The 20383-nt window shown below is 27.6% G+C and overlaps 1 long non-coding RNA gene across 1 annotated transcript in view; it reads right to left on the bottom strand.

Moving 5' to 3' along the window:
• Positions 1-11098: 11098 nt before the first annotated feature.
• The window catches only part of LOC127282616 (uncharacterized), an 86706-nt gene continuing 77421 nt past the window's right edge, over positions 11099-20383 (bottom strand). Inside the window, exon 5 of the long non-coding RNA XR_007843219.1 lies at positions 11099-11224. This is a non-coding gene — a long non-coding RNA (uncharacterized LOC127282616). The remainder of the gene's footprint in view (positions 11225-20383) is intronic.

The raw sequence follows: 20383 nt of genomic DNA, 5'->3' as shown, positions 1-20383 counted from the left end.
ATTAATTGATTTTAGTACAGGTCATCATCCCCTCGAGGAAAAATACTAAAGAAATGTGCGTTTCGAAAAAGATATTAATCAAGAGTAAATTATATATATATATATATATATATATAGTATATACAGTGTAGATAAACGACAAAAGAGAATTTATTGACCCCACATCTTGAAGAATAAAAGAAAACAAAAATCACAAAAACCCTCTCTCTTTTTCTCTCGAGGATGCAAGGGGTGCGGCTTTCGATGTTGTTGGATGAATCAGAGCACTACCTGAGCTGAATTTCATTCTACAACTAAACCTACAAAAAATATTTGATTGTTGTCGAAAGATGCTTCCATTGATAATATAATGCATCATCCAGTTACAATTTCAATGTTCGGTCAATGCACTCACACTCTCTGCATAAAATAAGAATCTAACTATAAAAAGGGACGTTCTTAGAATATATAGTTGCAGTGCCACCAATGTCGTTAAATAAAATATTAATTTCAGTTTTTTAAATCTGCACTGAAAAAAAAATTTCTGGTTATAGAATAACTAGAATTCTGGATAGTCCAACCAGATTAATATGTTAAATATATATAACCTTATCCTAATAAGCACCATAAGCTAGCAATATATAAGTATTTTGCTATGGCAGCGAACTTTTTACTTTAATTTTTCTCGTTAATTTAGGGACAACGAAATTTGTTGTATGGCGTAACCCGTGTGGAAAAGTTCCCAGTTTAGCTGGATCCCACCTGGGCTTTCCAGTTTTTGAAAATTTTTAAAATTACTACAAAATAAACTAAATCCTTTTATTGCTACATTATACAATCAAATTATTTTAATTCTATAAGATTTTTTTTAATTTACTATTTTTTTGTAAGTAGGTCAAATTATTTAAATAATAGAAAAATTCCTAAAATAAAATTGACAAAGTGGTCCCTTTTCCGCCTTTACTTTGATCAAAAAAAAATATTTGAAAAATATCTAGCGGTTCAAGCTAGTTTTTTTTTAGTCGAATTTATATTGTTGTTCGAATCTTGTTATAATAATTATTCAATATTTATAAATATAATTCCTTGAAAACCCAAATTTCTATATATACTTTCTGAAAAAATAATTATGTTCTCTTCCTCATCACCCAGGAGGTGGAACATTAGACGCGTTCTTTAACGTGCTTCCCCATTGCACAATTTGTTCAATTGCAAATTGAAATTAATTTTTTCAATTTGTAATTGAGGTCAAAATGTGCATTAGGCCTAACCACGCCTCAGAACAAAATATATTACCCCAATAGTTGAAATATTTTCAATATTGCAGAAATATATTACTGCAATAGTTGAAATATTTTCAATATTGCAGAAATATTTTTGTACTGTGGGAGACCTGAAAGAAAAACAAATTTATTATTAAAACCTGAAACAGAAAAAAATTCATTAATAAACCTGAAACAGAAAAAACATTCATTATTAAAACCTGAAACAGAAAAAACATTCATTATTAAAACCTGAAACAGAAAAAACATTCATTATTAAAACCTGAAACAGAAAAAACATTCATTAGAAAAACCTGAAACAGAAAAACATTTTTTAGTAAAACATGAAACATAAAAAAACATATATTATTAGTAAAACATGAAACAGAAAAAACATTTATTATTAGTACAACCTGAAACAGAAAAAACATTTATTAGTAAAACCTGAAACAAAAAAAAACATATATTATTAAAACCTGAAACAGAGAAAACATTCATTATTAGTAAAACCTGAAACAGAAAAAACATTTATTATTAATAAAACAGAAAAAACATTTATTGTAATGAAACCTGAAACAGAAAAAACATTTATTATTAGTAAAACCTGAAACAGAAAAAACATTCATTATTAAAACCTGAAACAGAAAAAACATTCATTAGAAAAACCTGAAACAGAAAAACATTTTTTAGTAAAACATGAAACATAAAAAAACATATATTATTAGTAAAACATGAAACAGAAAAAACATTTATTATTAGTAAAACCTGAAACAGAAAGAACATTTATTAGTAAAACCTGAAACAAAAAAAACATATATTATTAAAACCTGAAACAGAGAAAACATTCATTATTAGTAAAACCTGAAACAGAAAAAACATTCATTATTAATAAAACAGAAAAAACATTTATTATTAGTAAAACCTGAAACAGAAAAAACATTTATTATTAGTAAAACCTGAAACAGAAAAAACATTTATTAGTAAAACCAGAAACAGATAAAACATTTATTAGTAAAACCTGGAACAGAAAAAACATATTTTATTAAAACCTGAAACAGAGAAAACATTCATTATTAGTAAAACCTGAAACAAAAAAACATTTAGTAAAACCTGAAACAGAAAAAACATTTATTATTAAAACCATAGTAGAAAAAAATCATGACGCTATCCAGCACTGCCAGACTCCATAGTGGCGCCTATGTAATCTAGCAGTGTTAGGTAGCGCAATGAATTTTGTCTATGGGAAACCTGAAAAGAAAAAAATTTATTATTATAGTAAAACCTGAAACAGAAAAAACATTTATTATTAGTAAAACCTTCAACAAAAAAAACATTTATTAGTAAAACCTGAAACAGAAAAACATTTATTAGTAAAACCTGAAACAGAGAAAACATTTATTATTAAAACCATAGTAGAAAAAAATCATGACGCTATCTAGCACTGCCAGACTCCATAGTGGCGCCTATGTAATCTAGCAGTGTTAGGTAGCGCAATAAATTTTTTCTACCAGGAAACCTGAAAAGAAAAAAATTTATTATTAGTAAACCCTGAAACAGAAAAAACATATATTATTAAAACCTGAAACAGAAAAAACATATATTATTAAAACCTGAAACAGAAAAAACATTTATTAGTAAAACCTGAAACAGAAAAAACATTTATTAGTAAAACTCTGGTAAAAAATCATTGTCCTAGCTAGTTCTGTTAGATTCCATAGTGGCGCTCATGTAATCTAACAGGATTAGGTAGCGCAATAAATTTTTTCTACCAGGAAACCTGAAAAGAAGAAGATTCATTATTAGTAACCTGAAAAATTGCATTATTTATAACCTAAGACAAATGTACGATTAAAAATTTTTTTTTTTTATTGATTGAAAAACAAAAAAACTGTAATATTTCTATTAGCGACTGTGAAAAATTAATCATGACTGTGATTAGTTGTTTAACTACATCACATCTTTCGCATAAAAAATATTTTTTTTTGAGTAACTTAAAAAAAGCGAAAAATATTTAATTTATTACAAAATTAATACATTAGTAAATTTTCGATTTTGATAAATTAGACTTGTAACATTACATTATTTATTATGAATTTTAATATCCGTCAATTTTTCACCCACGTATTAAGGCATTTTGTGACCAGTCGTTTAGCTGTATTACTGCCTCCGCGTAAGAACCGAATTTTTTAATAACTTAAAAAAAGTACAAAATTATTTATTACAATTTTTTTATGTCCGTAAATTTTCAACCCACGTACTAAGGCACTTTTTGTGACCAATCACTACTTTTGCGTACAACCCGATTTTTTTTTAAATTTGAAAAAATGCGAAAATATGTTTTTCTTTAAACGTAAATTTCCGACCCTCATAATTAAAGAATTTTTGTGACCAGTCGTTTAGCTGTATCACTGCCTCCACGTAAAAACCGAAAATTTTGAAAAAAATGATAAAACTTGTTTTTTTTATGTCCGTTAATTTTCCACCCACGTACTAAGGCATTTTTGTGACCAGTCGTTTAGCTGTATCACTACCTTCCCGTAAAAACCGAAAGTTTTTAAGAAACTCAAAAAATAAATAATCAAAATTTTCTAAAATTTATTATTGCACAAAAAAAAAGTTTCATCTGGAACAGCGTAATATTTTATTAGAATAGTGAAAGATTTAATTGAAACAATTAAAACTTTCGCTATTCTAATGAAACTTTTCGCTGTTCCAAGTAAGATTTTTTTCTTTTATTTAAATAATCACGACTGAAATTCGTACATATGTTCTCCGATTATAAATACTGACAAAAAAAAAAAATGAAAAACACATATTAATACATATTTAAAATGGGCACAATTTACACAAAAAATATTACAAAATTTTAGAATATAAATAAATATTTTTCTCACCACGATGATTTTGCTGAAAGAAAAGTTAGTAAACAAGTACAAAAAAATTTCTAGTTTATTTACACTTTTATTTGTAAAAACTTTAATTAATTTTTCCAAATAAATGTAAATGAACTACATGTCTTATAGAATAATTAGAAGATAGCGACACTTTAAAAAAGATACATCATGCGAAATTAGTACAACTACAATCAAACATACACAAAAAAAATTTCCTGCCTATACATGTATTTAAAAAAATTACTTCACTCATACAAAAATTATCGACCTCCCTGGCTATATCTAAAAAACGCGAAAATCCTAAAAACGACGAATATTTTTACATACCGCCCAGGTGCAAAGGACCTACACTAGGGATTACGTCCCGGGACGTATCCGACACCTGAGCTTAAAATCTCTCTCTTCTTCTCTCTCTCAAAACAAATTATGGGGGAGAATTTAATAATCAAAAATTCAGATTAATTTAACTTTTTTAATGCAAGAATTTTTTTTCAAACAAAATTGATTTAAATTTAATTTTTTTAATATTAATTTTATTCAAATGTTTGATTTTAATTTTTAATTTAACTTAAATTTTTTTCTCCAAAGAAAATTTTTATTTTATTATTATTAATTTAAAAAAATATTTCAGAAATTGTTGATAGAAAATTTTTTAGAATAATTTTAATTTCAATAATGTATTAACAATTAACAAAAAGGGTGGGCATTACTAGAAATAATAATCCTGAAATAAATAGCAATTTACAAAATTTTTAATGTAGAAATTAAAATTTCATACATTTAAAATAATGTTTGCCATTTGTGGTAATTAATTTCTAAAATAAAATTTTAGAAATTAAACATTTCAGGTTGTGTCGCTACGTTCAACATTAAATTCACTTGCCGATCGCGGATTCACCTCGACGGAGCGATGGCAGCATCGCCTCTTCTGGACCAGTCCCCCAGTGGCCCCTCTTCTATGCGGGGAGACCGGGGAACTATGCAGGGGTCATGCTTTCTCTGCATCCTCCTTCCTGTCCTTCAGTCTGAAAAAAGAAACATTTCAAAATTAGAAACAAAATTAAAAATTACAATTTTTTTATACAACTATGTTCTTTCAATTATTATAATTATAAAATAAAAAAATCTTACCGTGGACACCCTTCGCCCATGCCCGATCTCCATCCCGGAGCGGCACTCGAACGGTAGTTTTCAAATTGGCAAAAAAAAAAAATCACTCACACGCGGTTTTAAGAATTTCGCACACTCCCGGACCACGTGTTGACTTTAAAAAAAACTTTTATTTAATGCGATCGCGGTTTTAAATATTGCAAACACTCCCGAAATTAATAAATTATTTTATATTAAACAAAAGTTGAAGAAACGAAAATTACTTCCTAAATAACTCGATCGCGGGTTTAAAGAAATTGCAAACACTCCCGGAAGCTAACACTGACTCGAAAAAATTAAAAATTTTAATCATAGCTTCATGGTGATTCTATCAAACTAAATAGCCCTCGGAGATCCCTATTTTCAAGTTAAATATCCATTCAAAAAATGTGACAAATAACCGTAAAAATAGACCGAGTTCTAAACAGTTGGCAAGAATTTTGTGTACTTTAAAAATAAGATACCCTTTTTTACTTTCGCCCTTATCTTTCAAGTACGTAACACCATGAACCATCGAGGAAAAAAGACGTTGTCACGTCAAAAAATGCAATCCCTAAATATTACTCGATCGCGGGTTAAAAAAAAATACGAAACACTCCCGAAAGCTAAAACACTGATTTTAAAGAATTAAAAATTTTAATTTAATTAATTTCACGAACACGTGGTCATCAGAAATTGAGACGCCCGAAGATAACTTGCAAATTTGAACCGATGTCAATGATCGACGCTAGAGAAATGATCCCCCCCCCACATTAAAAATTGATAAAGCACAAAAGTGAATTTGAAACCACGTGGTCGTACGAAATTTAGATGCGCGAGGATAATTTTGAATTTGGCACCAATCACGTTTGAGACATGGCGGGGATGAGAAAATTCGAGACTGAGAGGGTAGAAACGCGTCACTTGTTTTCTCTCTCACTCTTATTTATCTAATATGTAATTTTAGATTAAATATTATAATATATTTAACATTAAATATATAAATTATGCAACAAAAAAATATTTATTTTTTTATTTACAATTTATATAAACATAATATTACAATATAAGAATTAAAAATATATATTTTGAAAAAAAATTTATCCCCACCATTTCGAATTAAATAAAAGTGACAAAGATAGAAGAGACGTACGCATGAATTTCATGCGACCACGTGACTAAATTGGCGCAATTTGGAATTTAATTATCATTAAATATGATGCATTACAAATTTGTTTTTACTGTAATAAAAATTAATTTAATACAATAAAAATACTGTAAATAAAATTTTATATTTTAATGAAATTTTCATAAAAACATTTTATTAAATTTTTTCGAATTAATTTTATTCAATACTTTTAAAATAATGCGAGACTAAGAGGGGGTAAAAACACGTCTCATCCTGTTTTCTCTCTCATTCTTATTTATCTTATATGTAATTTTAGATTAAAAATTACAATATTTAGCATTAAATATACAAATTATGCAACAAAAAAATATTTACTTTTTTAATTAGAATTTATATAAACATAATATTACAATATAATGATCGAAAATATACATTTTCAAAAAAAAAAAATTTATCCCCACCATTTTAAATTCAATAAGAGTGACAAAGATAGAAGAGACGCACGCCTGATTTTTGCGCGATCACGTGACAAAATTTGCGTAATTTTAAATGTGACGCATTAAAATTTTTTTCTTTTACTATAATAAAAATTAATTTAATACAATAAAAATACATGCAAATATAATTTTTTAATTTTCATGAAGTTTTCATTTAAAAATTCTTATTTTTATGAAATGAATTTCTTTGAATTAAGGGGTTACACCATTTTGATTGCATGAAAAAATACGTGATTTTAAAGATTTTTTTTTGAAGACAGGAATTTTTTTTAAGGCCAGGTCCAAGTGAGGCAGCGCCATCTACATTGAAACTAAAATTTTGGAAAATTTTCAACAGCCTTTTCTTGAAAACAAGATGATGAAATGCTTTTTCCTTTATGGATAATTGATTATTGGCAAGAGATACACCAGCTAAAACGTTTTTTGAGTTAAAATAATAAAAAAAATTTCATGTCAATAAATTAAATATGAGCACTTTTTTCACAAAAACTGTAACAGTACTTTCTCAGAAACTATAATCAAAAATGCAATTTCCATTTGGAAAATTAATAAACGCTAAAAAATACACGACCTAAGATTTTCCAATCACGAAAATAACAAAAAAAATTTTTAATTAAATATTTAACATATTAATACTACTTTACTGATTGTGACAGCCCTTTGGTAGATTACACAGCCACACAAAAAAAAAAAAAAGTTCTGATCTGGGGGTCTGACTATATATTTTCTATGTCTTTTGGGTCGCTGAATCCGAATCCGAGGCCCATTCAACCCCATCACATCAGGTTTTTGAAAAAACCTCAAAAAACCAAAATGGCGGACACTTTTTTGGAAAATTTATCGGATTCGCTTGAAACTCGCTACTCGGGGGTTTTTGGGGTCGCTGATTACGAATTTGAAGTCAGTTTTCAAAAATTCAAAATGGCGGATCCAATATGGCGGACATTTTTTTGAAAAATTTGCCGGATTTGCTTGAAACTCGCTACTCGGGGGTTTTCGGGGTCTCTGATTACGAATTTGAAGTCAGTTTAAATTTATCATATCAGGATTCGGACATAATCTAAAAAAACCTACAATTTGTGCTATTAAACGCGCGTAATATCTTTAGTTTCAATGTTTATGTTATCACGCCTATTTTACTATATAATGTACCGTCGGCATTTGCGTTACCCAATGTACACCGCGAGGAGGTTGCACGATCGGATTTTGTACATCATGTAGCTCTTAAAAGGGCTGGTTGTTAATGCTATTTGAGGAAAAGTTTTTTTTTTTTGAGAAAAATTTATCACTCTAATTGTTTTATTTTTTTGAACTGTATCTGGTTCTCTTTTCCTCAAAAGATCTATTTAATGGATTTCATTTTCGTTTCATCTCTTGATCTTGTGTTTCTCTTTTTAGCATCCAGCAAAAATCTGCAAGCATGTTAACATCCCAGAGTCCTTGGTAACGAGTTTCAACCACTTTAATGTCTTGGTGAAAACGTTCACCTTGTTCTTCACTGAAATGTCCCAGGTTTTCTGGAAACTCATCGAGATGAGAGAACAAAAAATGCAGCTTCAAGTTCATCAAGCACCCTTGTTTTTCGTAATTTTGAATCAGTTTGGCGACTAGTTCCTTATATTGTGGACTTTTTTTGTTTCCCAGGAAGTTCTCAGCAACTGCTTGGAAACTTTGCCAAGCCGCTTTCTCTCGATTTTTCATCGTTTTAATGAAATTAGGATCCCTAAAGAGTTTCCGAATTTGAGGACCATCAAACACTCCCTCTTTAATTTTTGCATCGGAAAGTTTAGGGAAAATTTGATGTAAGTATTTAAAACATTTGCCAATCTTTCACCTTGTAATGGTGCTCTCGATCTCTACTATCCCATAAACACAAGTAGCAAGGAAATTTTGTGAAGCCAGACTGTTGCCCTAGTAAAATAGTTATAATTTTTAAATCTCCACAAATCTGCCATTTATGTTGCTCGTAGCCAATTTTTTCCAATAGTACTGTCATATTCACATACTTTTCTTGCATCACAGTCGAGTGAGCTATGGGTATAGGAGCATACACGTTAGTATTATGCAGTAGCACTGCCTTAATACTTCTTTTCGAGGAATCAATAAAAAGTCGCCAATCAGTTGCTTTATAGCAATTTTCCTTCAGTTCATTCATGAGGCCATTAATGTCAATGCAATAAACTAGATCTTCATCTTTAACAAAATATTTCCTAAACTCTGACTCTCGATTTCGATAAACAGAAACTTTCGTCTGTGGTTCAAGGAAATTTCTCTGCTTCATAAATGAAGCTAAAAACTCAGCCTTGTCCTTTGGTAAGCCTAAATTTCGTACAAGGTCGTTCAATGCAGACTGTGAAAGCAGCATTGGGACCGATTTTTTAGATTCTTCCCCATAGTCAGAGTCGCTGTCGGTGTCATTGCTCTCAGGTTCATATTCATCAACTTCCATCACTTCAGTATTTTCAAATACGTCAGTGCCTTCGAAGTCACTTTTTTGCTTGGTTTTGACGGATAAAATTGGAGCCTTTACTGATGTCACTGTTTTGTACTCTATCTTCTGTTTATTCTTAATATTAAAAGCTCTACTCACTTTATTAGAGCAAAAAAAAACAGTCACTTTCACGACGAGGTTGGTTCCACTCCGTAGGACTAGAAAATTTACCTTGCAATTTGTCTTTTTTCCAACGATTCAACATTATTCGACAAGAATTACAAATAATATTGGGAACCCATGAATGCTCACCAATAGTCAAGCCAAAAATTTCTTTGTACGTGACTTTTATGTCATCATCTATTTGTTTCCGCAAGGAAGTAACTTCATACTTTGAGCAAATGTAACAAAACACATTACGCCTGCTATCACAGTTGTGAAATGAATTGTTACTTCTTCTTGTCGTATTATACTCTACATTAGCCAAGTTTCCCACCAATGAAGAGCTGCAGTTGCTGGATGACGACGCCTGAGAGCCTGCTTTCTCACTCTCAACCGCCGATACTGGGGTTCCGAGTCCCTGCATCGTAATACGTTTCCTACGTGTGTCTGCCATGACGGCATCAAAGCCATTAATCCAGGGACTTCGCCGGATAGGAGACAAACTCCGTTGCCCACCGTCACCACGTGGAGGTGCCCTGGACGCAGGCACACGCAAGATACAAAGTAAATACGGGTGAATTAAAACACTCAAGTTTTTGATTTCTCAAAAGAACATCTTTATTGGATTCGCCATTTTAAATTTTGTAAATTGGACTTCAAATTCGTAATCAGCGACTTCAAAAACCCTCATGTAACGAGTTTCAAGCGAATCTAATAAAGTTGACAAAAAATCCTGCCATAATGGATCCGCCATTTTGAATTTTTGAAAACTGACTTCAAATTCGTAATCAGAGACCCCAAAAACCCCCGAGTAGCGAGTTTCAAGCAAATCCGGCAAATTTTTCAAAAAAATGTCCGCCATATTGGATCCGCCATTTTGAATTTTTGAAAACTGACTTCAAATTCGTAATCAGAGACCCCAAAAACCCCCGAGTAGCGAGTTTCAAGCGAATCCGATAAATTTTCCAAAAAAGTGTCCGCCATTTTGGTTTTTTGAGGTTTTTTCAAAAACCTGATGTGATGGGGTTGAATGGGCCTCGGATTCGGATTCAGCGACCCAAAAGACATAGAAAATATATAGTCAGACCCCCAGATCAGAACTTTTTTTTTTTGTGTGGCTGTGTTATGTATTTCAGGTGGTTAGCAACAGCGCCAATCTGCTCCTTTCGGCAAAATCGCGAAACGTTTGGTGACATATATAACCTGCCAAACGGCTGTCATAATTAGTAAAATATGTTATGTTAAAAAACTTTTTTTTTGTTATTTTCGTGATTGGTAAATCTTAGGTCGTGTATTTTTTAGCGTTTATTAATTTTCCAAATGGAAATTGCATTTTTGATTGTAATTTCTGAGGAAGTACTGTTACAGTTTTTGTGAAAAAAGTGCTCATATTTAATTTATTGACATGAAATTTTTTTTATTATTTTAACTCAAAAAAAGTTTTAGCTGGTGTATATCTTGCCAATAATCAATTATCCATAAAGGAAAAAGCATTTTACCATCTTGTTTTCAAGAAAAGGCTGTTGAAAATTTTCCAAAATTTTAGTATCAATGTAGATGGCGCTGCCTCACTTAGACCTGGCCTTAATAAAATTAGAATACATAACGTTATTATGCTACAATTAAACTACAAAAAAAATATTTATAAATGTTTTCTTTTTTATTGTCTGTTTGATAGGTGGTTTAGCGCTGCAAAAATCGATGGTCATGCGGTGGGCCAGATAACTCAGTCCAGATTTGTGCTAAAATAAAAAACCAAAAAACATTAGTTTCTGTAGCCCAAAATCTGGAGAAATACGTACACAGTAAACTTGGTTGTATCTTTTTCTATTACAACGTTTTGATGCACATAAGTTATATCAAAAAGAGATCGTTTTGTGTATCATTTTTAGAAATGATACACGAAACGGTCTCATTTTTTGATGCAAAAAATTTAATCAATTTATATCAATCATGGCCGAATTGAATCGACTCAAAATTAAACGAATTTTTTTCAGATATTTTGGTAATAGTACAATTGCGGAGACCATTTCACTATTTAATTTGAAAATGAAAATAACAGAAAATCAAAGACAATGTGCAATTCGATAATTAAAAAGTGACAGCTTATAAACATAACCTAAAATGCATGAGAAAAAATTTGTCGATAAAATCAATATAGCCCAGCTTTTTAGAAGGTAGATGGCAGCACTCATCTATTTTCTTTCTTTAAATTTTTTCTGAATCGTTTTTATAAAAAGCAAAACTGCCATCTACCTTCTAAAAAGCTCGGCTATATTGATTTTATCGACAAATTTTGTCTCATGCATTTTAGGTTATGTTTATAAGCTGTCACTTTTTAATTATCGAATTGCACATTGTCTTTGATTTTCTGTTATTTTCATTTTCAAATTAAATAGTGAAGTATAGTGTTTTTAAATAATTTAACGCAAAATTAAGTTTTTTTTAATAGAACAGCGCGGTGCATTGTACCCAAATCTATCAACCCTCAAAATTTTAGCCTAAAATCTTTTTTCATTTTAGAGAAAGTTGGAATATTGCAAAACACATTTTCTCATACTAGGTCACGTGGGTTTCTCCCACATGCTGTTAACCGAAAAATCATTTAACAAAATTTCTAATTGATAGAATTTTCATTTGTCCGAAATTGCTAATGGCCGAACAAACACTCGACAGAAAGATTTCGGCACGATTTTTTAAAATCAAACAATCACAATTTTATGGATAAGTTTTGATTGGTTGATTTTAAAAATCGCGCTAAAATCTTTCTGTCGATTGTTTGTTCGGTCATTTGTAATTTCGGACAGATGAAAATTCTATCAATTAGAAATTTTGTTAAATGATTTTTCGATTAAGTAAAAATTCTGTAGTATAAAAATTCGGTTATATGGAAATTATATCAAATAATAATTCGAATAAATGAAAATTTATCTGAATGAAAAATCTACGGCAATGAAATTCTACCCAATAAAAATTCTTTAAAATGCCTATTATGTTAAATGAAAATTCGAGTAAATAAAAATTCTGACAAATAAAAATTTGAACTTAAATAAAAATTGTGTGAAGTGAATTTTCAGTTATATAAAAATTCTGTAATATATAGAAAAGCGGTTTGATGAAAATTCTGCAAAATACTAATTCGAACAAATAAAAATTCGGCTCAAAAATAATTATGACAAATGAAATTCTACAAAATGAAAATTCTAAAGGCGCTTGTAGACCTCACCGATCCCTAGTATACTTCCGTCGTGTACCATTGGAGTAAAAGAGACACAATTATCTTTTGTCTCTTTTACTCCAATGCTGCACGACGATAGAATACTCGGGAACGGTGAGGTATACAAGCGCCTTAAATAATAATTTTTAGAACATAATCATGCGTCCCTTGTATATTTGAAAGGAGAGCATTATGTTCTTGATCGAAGAAAGTATGGAATTCGACCAAGAAATTAATCAACTACTATAGAAAATTGAAACAAACAACGAAACTTGCCCTGACAAAATATTGGAATTAAATTTCTATCAGTTTTAATAAGTATCATTCCGGGAAAATTTTGAAATTTGTTTCCGAGTCAATCAGTTCTTATTCAAATATAAATTTTAACAAAGAAAAAAGCTAGTGTTATTTTTGTTGCGGGTAATTTTTTCCAATTTAAAAAACCCATAAGATTTAACACTTAAATAGGTATTTGTCCCAATTTTTATTTCTACTAATTTTTGAGACGCCGAATTCGTACAAATAAAAATTCGAACAAATTAAAATTCAGTGAATTGGAATATCTGCGTTGTTTAAAAATTTCAATTACATTAATTTCGATTGAATAAGAATAAAATTCAGCTAAATTAAAATTCATTTAATGAACGAATCGGCGCAATTGAATTATAGTCAAAAGTGACTAATTCAGATTTAGAGAATAAAGGGAAAATTAGTATAAATATAAAAAAATCTACTCAAAAACTTAATAAATAATACTCTAATAATATTAAAACTTTAAATAAAACTCATTTTCTTTTTCCCCTTATTAAAAATAAGATTTTCTTTGTACTCCGTAAAATATAGAGAAATGTAACGATTAGTTTTTCTCCGTCTTGTTTCTTTATATATACAATTTCTTCTTATTACGTTCCCAATGGCATCGTAATGAAATACTTATTATTATCATCATCATCGTATTTCTTGGCGAATGGAAATTGTATATAGAAAGTAAAAGTCTAATAAAAACCGCGTGTAAATTTGACGGAGAGATAAAATGCGAGCTTTTGATTCTGGTGAAGGAGCTTCACGATAGTTATAAATATATATACTGCGAAAAATATACACGCTGCAGTTCTTTGAATTCTTAAGGCATTTCTCTTTAGAACACGTGTTTGTGAAAAAAGGAAAGCTCGACACACCCGTGCGCGCATTCCTATTTGTATACGCTTCGGAGGGGACCATTAATTCAAATTCATTTATGCGAGAGACGATATTTAAGTTTGTGTGTGTGTTTTTTTTTCGTATTTTCGTCGTGACCCAGCATATAAGTTCATCTGTAAAGTCACTTGAAAAACTCTTTTTGACAAAAAAACAAATCATATTCAAATTAATAATGATGGTATCAATTTTTGAAAATTTTGATTAAAAATATTGTAAATTATATTAAAAGATCTTTAATTTTTTTTTGAATCGTTATAGAAATTAATGTAAAAAATGTTAACGGTTTTTTTTGTATCGATCTGATCTTTATAATTGCCAAATATATATATATATAAATTATCAATTAGAATTTTTATTTTAAAGTATTTTATTAGAAATAATGATTATTTATACGAATTTTCAATTTTCGAATTAAAATTTGACAGAATTTTTTTTTAAACAAATTTTTACTTAACAGAATTATTATGTATTTAATTTTTATTGTACAGAATTCTTAAAACGCCGAATTTTTATTTGTCAGAAATTGCGAATGTTCGAACAAAAAATCGACAGAAAGATTTTTAGTGCGATTTTTAAAATTCACCAATTAAAAAATTATCAAAAAAATTGTAATTGGTTAATTTTAAAAATTGCGCCCAAATCTTGCTGTCGATTGTGTGTTCAGTCATTTGTAATTTCGGACAAATGAAAATTCGGTGTCTTAAAAATTCTATCAATTATAAATTTGTAAAAATAAAAATTCGGTGAATTAGAATTTCTGTCATATAAAAATTCATGATAAATTCTATCCGTTGTAGTGAGTTTTTTACGTGCCAGAAGTTAGCAACGCCATTTCGTTTTTTTGAAAAAACAATTTTTGTGCTAATTTGTGCCGCAAAAAGTTTTTTGAAAAAATAAAAAATTAAGGGGCAAAATTAAAAAAAAAATTTTTATGAACCAAAAATATTATTTTCTTATAATAGAAAACAAATATTAGTGATCAATACTATCAACTCATTACAATAAAATGCAATCAACAAAGATGAGATAAAAAAAATTTTTTAAAATGAAAAATTACACAAAAAAATTTTTTCATAACCTTAACATTATGAAAAACACAAATTTTTTAGAAGCAATTTCTGTGCTAAATTGTACAAGATTGGTATTAAAAGACCCTCCATTAAAATTTTTAAAACATTTGTATATTTTTCAAAACAATTCAATTTTTAATTAAATAAACGTACCTAAACCTGACAACTTCAAAAGGTAATATTGTTAGAAAATTATATTTGTGCTGAATTGTGCATGACCAGCACAAAAATAAACTCTAATAACTTTTTATAAAAATATCTTTATTTTCCAAAATAACTAAATTTATAATTTAAAAAATAACGATCATAACCAAAAAATTTTCAAAAATTAAAATTTTCAGAAACTAATTTTTTTTACTGAATTGTGCATGACCAACACAAAAATAAACTCTAATAACATTTTTCAAAAATATTTACATTTTCCAAATCGACTCAATTTTTATTTTAACAATAACAATCATAACCAAAAATTTACAAAAATAAGAATTTTTAGAAATTAATTTTTGTGCTGAATTGTGCACGGCCAGCACAAAAATAAACTCTAATAATATTTTTTTAAATTATCTATATTTTCCAAAACAACTAAATTTTTAATTGAACAATAACGATCATAACCAAAAAAATTACAAAAATGAAAATTTTTAGAAATTAATTTTTGTGCTGAATTGTGCACGACCAGCACAAAAATAAACTATAATAACATTTTTTTAAAATAATTATATTTTCCAAAATAACTAAATTTTTAATTTAACAATAACAACCAAAAAATTACAAAAATGAAAATTTTTAGAAATTAATTTTTGTGCTGAATTGTGCACGACCAGCTCAAAAAATAAATAATAATAAATAAAATTTTCTTTTGAGGTTTTTAAACAAAATTTTGTTCTTTCTTCGTCATTTATTTCTTTTTATATATTATATATACATTTTTTATAGTAACCAAACAAAAATATATTTTGTTTCCATGAAAATATTTTAAATTCTACCAAAAAAAATTCTTCATAATTAAATTTTTTTTCTATTTGAATTTTATTTAAAAATTTAATGTTACAAAATTAAACTATACATCTATACAAAAATAATCTACACCGTAAAATTAGTTTTTAATTTAATTTTTCATTCTGTTCTACATTGTAAAACTCTACACACAAAAAAATGTTATTTTTTTAAAAATTAAATTATTAATTCTACGCTATTAAATTCAACTATAGATATAACTCTACGCAAATAAATACGTAAAATTTATTAATAAGAAAAATATTTTTTGTTTGTAGAATTTAATTTTGTAGAATCGTTACCACCACCATTTCAAATCATGCAAATTATCATCAAAGGAAATTTAAAATAAAAATTGTCTTTTGAGGTTTTCAAAAATAATTTTTCTTCGTCTTCTTCAAAAATTCGACTTTTAGGTTATGTTTTATGATAATTGTTAATAACTTTTTTCTACAAAAGGAAATATTTCTTTTTAATTTGTTTGTTTTAATTTTTTAATTTTAATTTCTTTATAATTTCTTTTTAAACGAATTTTCACTTAATAAAATTTTTAGGTACCAAATTTTTATTTTATCGAATCGTCAAAAACAGCAAATGTCGGACAAACAATGGACAAAAAGCTGTTGGCGTGAATTTAAAAATTAACCAATCAGAAATTAACAAGAAAATTTGTGATTTGTTAATTTTTAAATATACGCCGATAGTTTTATGTCGGACATTTTTGCAGTTTCGAACAAATGGAAATTCGACATTTTAAGAATTCTAACAAATAAAAATTTTTATAAAAACTCTGTTTTGAGTATACAATGAAATACATTATTATTATTATTATTATTATTATTATTATTAATTATTTCACTTTTTATATATTTTGTTTAAAGTTAATTTTTGAAAGCTCTTTGAAAGATTCTACAAGTTTCTACAATTCTGTACGTTGAATATTATTAACAATATTTTGTTTCAAAGTTAATAACAAAAAAAAAAAATTACTTTTTATATTTTTTAAACAAACTGTTTTTTAAAAAAACACAAAATCAGAATTGTAGAGAATCTTTCAAAGAGATAAATGAGCCATTGTCTATAAAAAATGGAGAAAAGTTAGAATTGTTCACTAACTTTTAAGAAAAAACACAAAATGTTTATTAATTATTATTTAAGAACAAATGTTAAATCAAAATACTTTTTTTTTGAAAATTGTTTTAACTGGATCTTTCTAATTTAGGTGAAATCAATTTTAAATTTATTTTTAGTTCTGTTAAAAACTACTTTTTAATTTGAGGTTATATTAATCGGGTTGAACCTTCTTAAATTAGAATTTTTTACATAAAAAAATAGGCTAAAGAAAAATTCTTTAAAATAAAAATTCGGTACCTAAAAAATCATTTAAGTATAAAAATTCGTTTAAAAAGAAATTCTGTTAAATTCGAAAAATAATAATCTAAAAAATAATTAATTTGAAGAAACTCTGTAAGGATTAAAAACTTTCTGCGATGAATAAAATTTCCAAGAGCAAAATTAATATAAAGGTGTATAATTTTAATAAAATTATTCGCATATATGAAAAAACTTTTCCACAATAAGTTTTTTCATACTATAGATCGTTTGATAATAATTTTTTTTTTCTTTTAACACACACGGAAGCTTGTATATATATTATATACAACAATTTTCCCCTTCTCTAAAGACAATATAATATGCAAAGTTGAGGAACAATAATAATGTATACGTGTGGTAACGAATGTGACTTGAATGATTGTATCATCAATATACAATCACGGAAACACAATTCCTCATTTATCTGTTCACGTTGCAAGTTTATATATACACATACAACCACATTATCAGAATCACTCATCCCGGATGATAATTTCTACACAGGATTCCAATAAAGTCATCTCGAATTTCAGAAAAGTGATTTGCATTTTTGAATTCATTTGAATGCAATTTTCCTTCATGGTTTTTTTTATATATAGGTATATATGTATGCATTTACGCCGGAAAGAAAAGAAGAATGATAATAAATATATGTTGCTTACTATATTTATAATTTTCCCAAAAAAGAATATATAAACTTCATACAAAGACGTGAATGTATTTGTAAATAAGACTATAGATATATATATATATATATATTTGATTTTACAATTTTTATATTCTCAAAAATAATAATAAAAAGATTAATTACTACCCAAGTAGAAATGTCCGTAGCTCGCCGTAATCAGTACTATGTCGGTGGTAAAAAAAACATTAAATGAAAAAGTCTTTAAATTATTCCAATAGGTAGAAAACGATGATTTTTTATTAAAAAATATGTTTATTAATTTCTTTCCAATACTTTATCCTCAAAATTTTTGATGTAATTGTAATGTATTATTATTATATATATAAAATATATTTGTTTGTATTAGTTAAAAATTTTGTGAGATAAAAAAATTCAAGAATAAATACATTTTATTTTCGTGATCAATAGATAATACGGTCTTCGAAATCAAAACTTTTCCATTAGGGTAAACTACTTCAAGTCAGCACTTCAAGCCAGCGCGGCTGTGCGGTATGCGTATCCGACTTGCGTTCTTAGGGTTTAGGGTTCGATCCCTCATGCGTGCGAGATTTTTCATTCTTAGTTTTGAGTGTTATAAGTACAATATTTGTTTATTTGTAATATTAATTATTAAATAATTAATTAATTAAGTATAAGTGCAAAGTAAAAAAAAATTAAATAGTATGAAATAAAAAAAAAAAAAATACAACACAAAAATATTTTTTGTAAATTAATTTATTAAAAATAATATAATTTAATTAACATATATGATAATTATTATTTTAATTATTTATTATTAATAATAGTTTATATATTCTAAATTAAATTAACTATTATTACCCTCACATTACCTTTTCGTGGTAAAAATGGGAGTAATAAGCTTATAAGGATGAAATTTGCAATGGAAAGAGTATTATATAGTATTTTGTAAAAAAATGAGATTTTAACTCCAGATGAGTACTTTACCAGTATTATTCCAGTACTACGTTAGTACTGGTGAGCGGGACAAAATCAGTACTGGACAGCGTTACCAGCCAGGGCTGGCCCACTACTGACCCAGTATGGCAGTCAGTACTGTTATACTGACTGACAGTGTTGGGTCAGTACTATACCAGTGGCACATTTCTACTTGGGCTATATAGCAATGATATAAGATAGATAATTATTGTTTATCTTCACATTTTTCAAAATGATCTTCTGTTTTATTTTTCGAGTTGTTAAAGAGAAAAAAAAACTGAATTTATAGGTTATGTTATTTTCTACACCTAGAGAAAAGATTTCTTTGATTTAAAGAAACCTGACTTGACTTTGACTTGTTTTCTTTCATTCAAAATAAAATTTTCTTTGAAACAAAAAAAGCTTCTTAGTTTTAAAGAAAATTTCTGTAATTTAAAGAAATTTTCTTTGAATAAAAGAAATTTGTGCATTAAATCAAAGAAATTCTAACATTGATATAGAGTCAAAGAAATATTTATTTGAATTAAATAAAAAATTTCTTTGAAACGAAGATATTTGTTTTGTTTTTTTTTGAATTAGAGATAATTTGTTTGAAACAAATAAATTTTCTTTGTGTCAAAGAAATCTTTTTTCCGGGTGTATAGATTGATATTCTTATATTGGTATCACTGCAGGATTTGTGCAATTTTCTAAAAATATTAATAATTTCATCATTATTAATAAAAATCATTAAATATGTTAATTTTATTTCAATATAATTTTTAAATTTAGCGCCATTATCTATATAGTTTTCTATTACAGGGTTGGTACTTCTACGTATTAATTTACAAGATTTCTAACCTATAAAAATTCTTCTATTAAAGTTATTATTATTATTATAGAAAATTGTAGTTAACTTTTCGGCATTTATTGAAGTTACAAATAATTAAAATTTTCCAATTTTTAAATACCATATTGTTTGAAAGTTAAAACTTAAAATTTCGGGCAAAAAAAACCAAAAAAATGTTTTAAATATAAAAAGTTAAAATTTCCAATAAACAAATTTTGTGTTGAATTGTGCTCGACTTGTACTATTTTGTGCATTAATTAATTTTTTTCAAAAAACTCAAATTTCCGGGCAAAAAAATTAAAAAACAAATTTTAAAACGTTTAAAAATAAAAATTTAAAAAAACTGATATTCTCTCCAACTCTAGTACAATTTGACACAGGATTTGTTTTTTAAAAAATTTAAATTTTAGACGCACAGTTTTCCTAAAAGTATCAAATTGAGTCCAAAAATTGCATTAAATCTTTGCAACGTTTTGATGCACATAACCCTATTGAAAATCCCCACATGGGAAACCACATGGGAAACCACATGGGATCCTATGTCAAAAACTATGTAAAACCCCATTCCCCACATGGGAAACCACATGGGAT

Source organism: Leptopilina boulardi, unplaced genomic scaffold (genome assembly GCF_019393585.1).
Source record: "Leptopilina boulardi isolate dan_hultmark-lab unplaced genomic scaffold, ZJU_Lbou_2.1 LbouV2_300, whole genome shotgun sequence".
Taxonomy (NCBI): Eukaryota; Metazoa; Arthropoda; class Insecta; order Hymenoptera; family Figitidae; genus Leptopilina; species Leptopilina boulardi.
The sequence above is the reverse complement of the archived record's forward strand: the minus strand, read 5'-3'. Positions and strand labels throughout refer to the sequence as shown.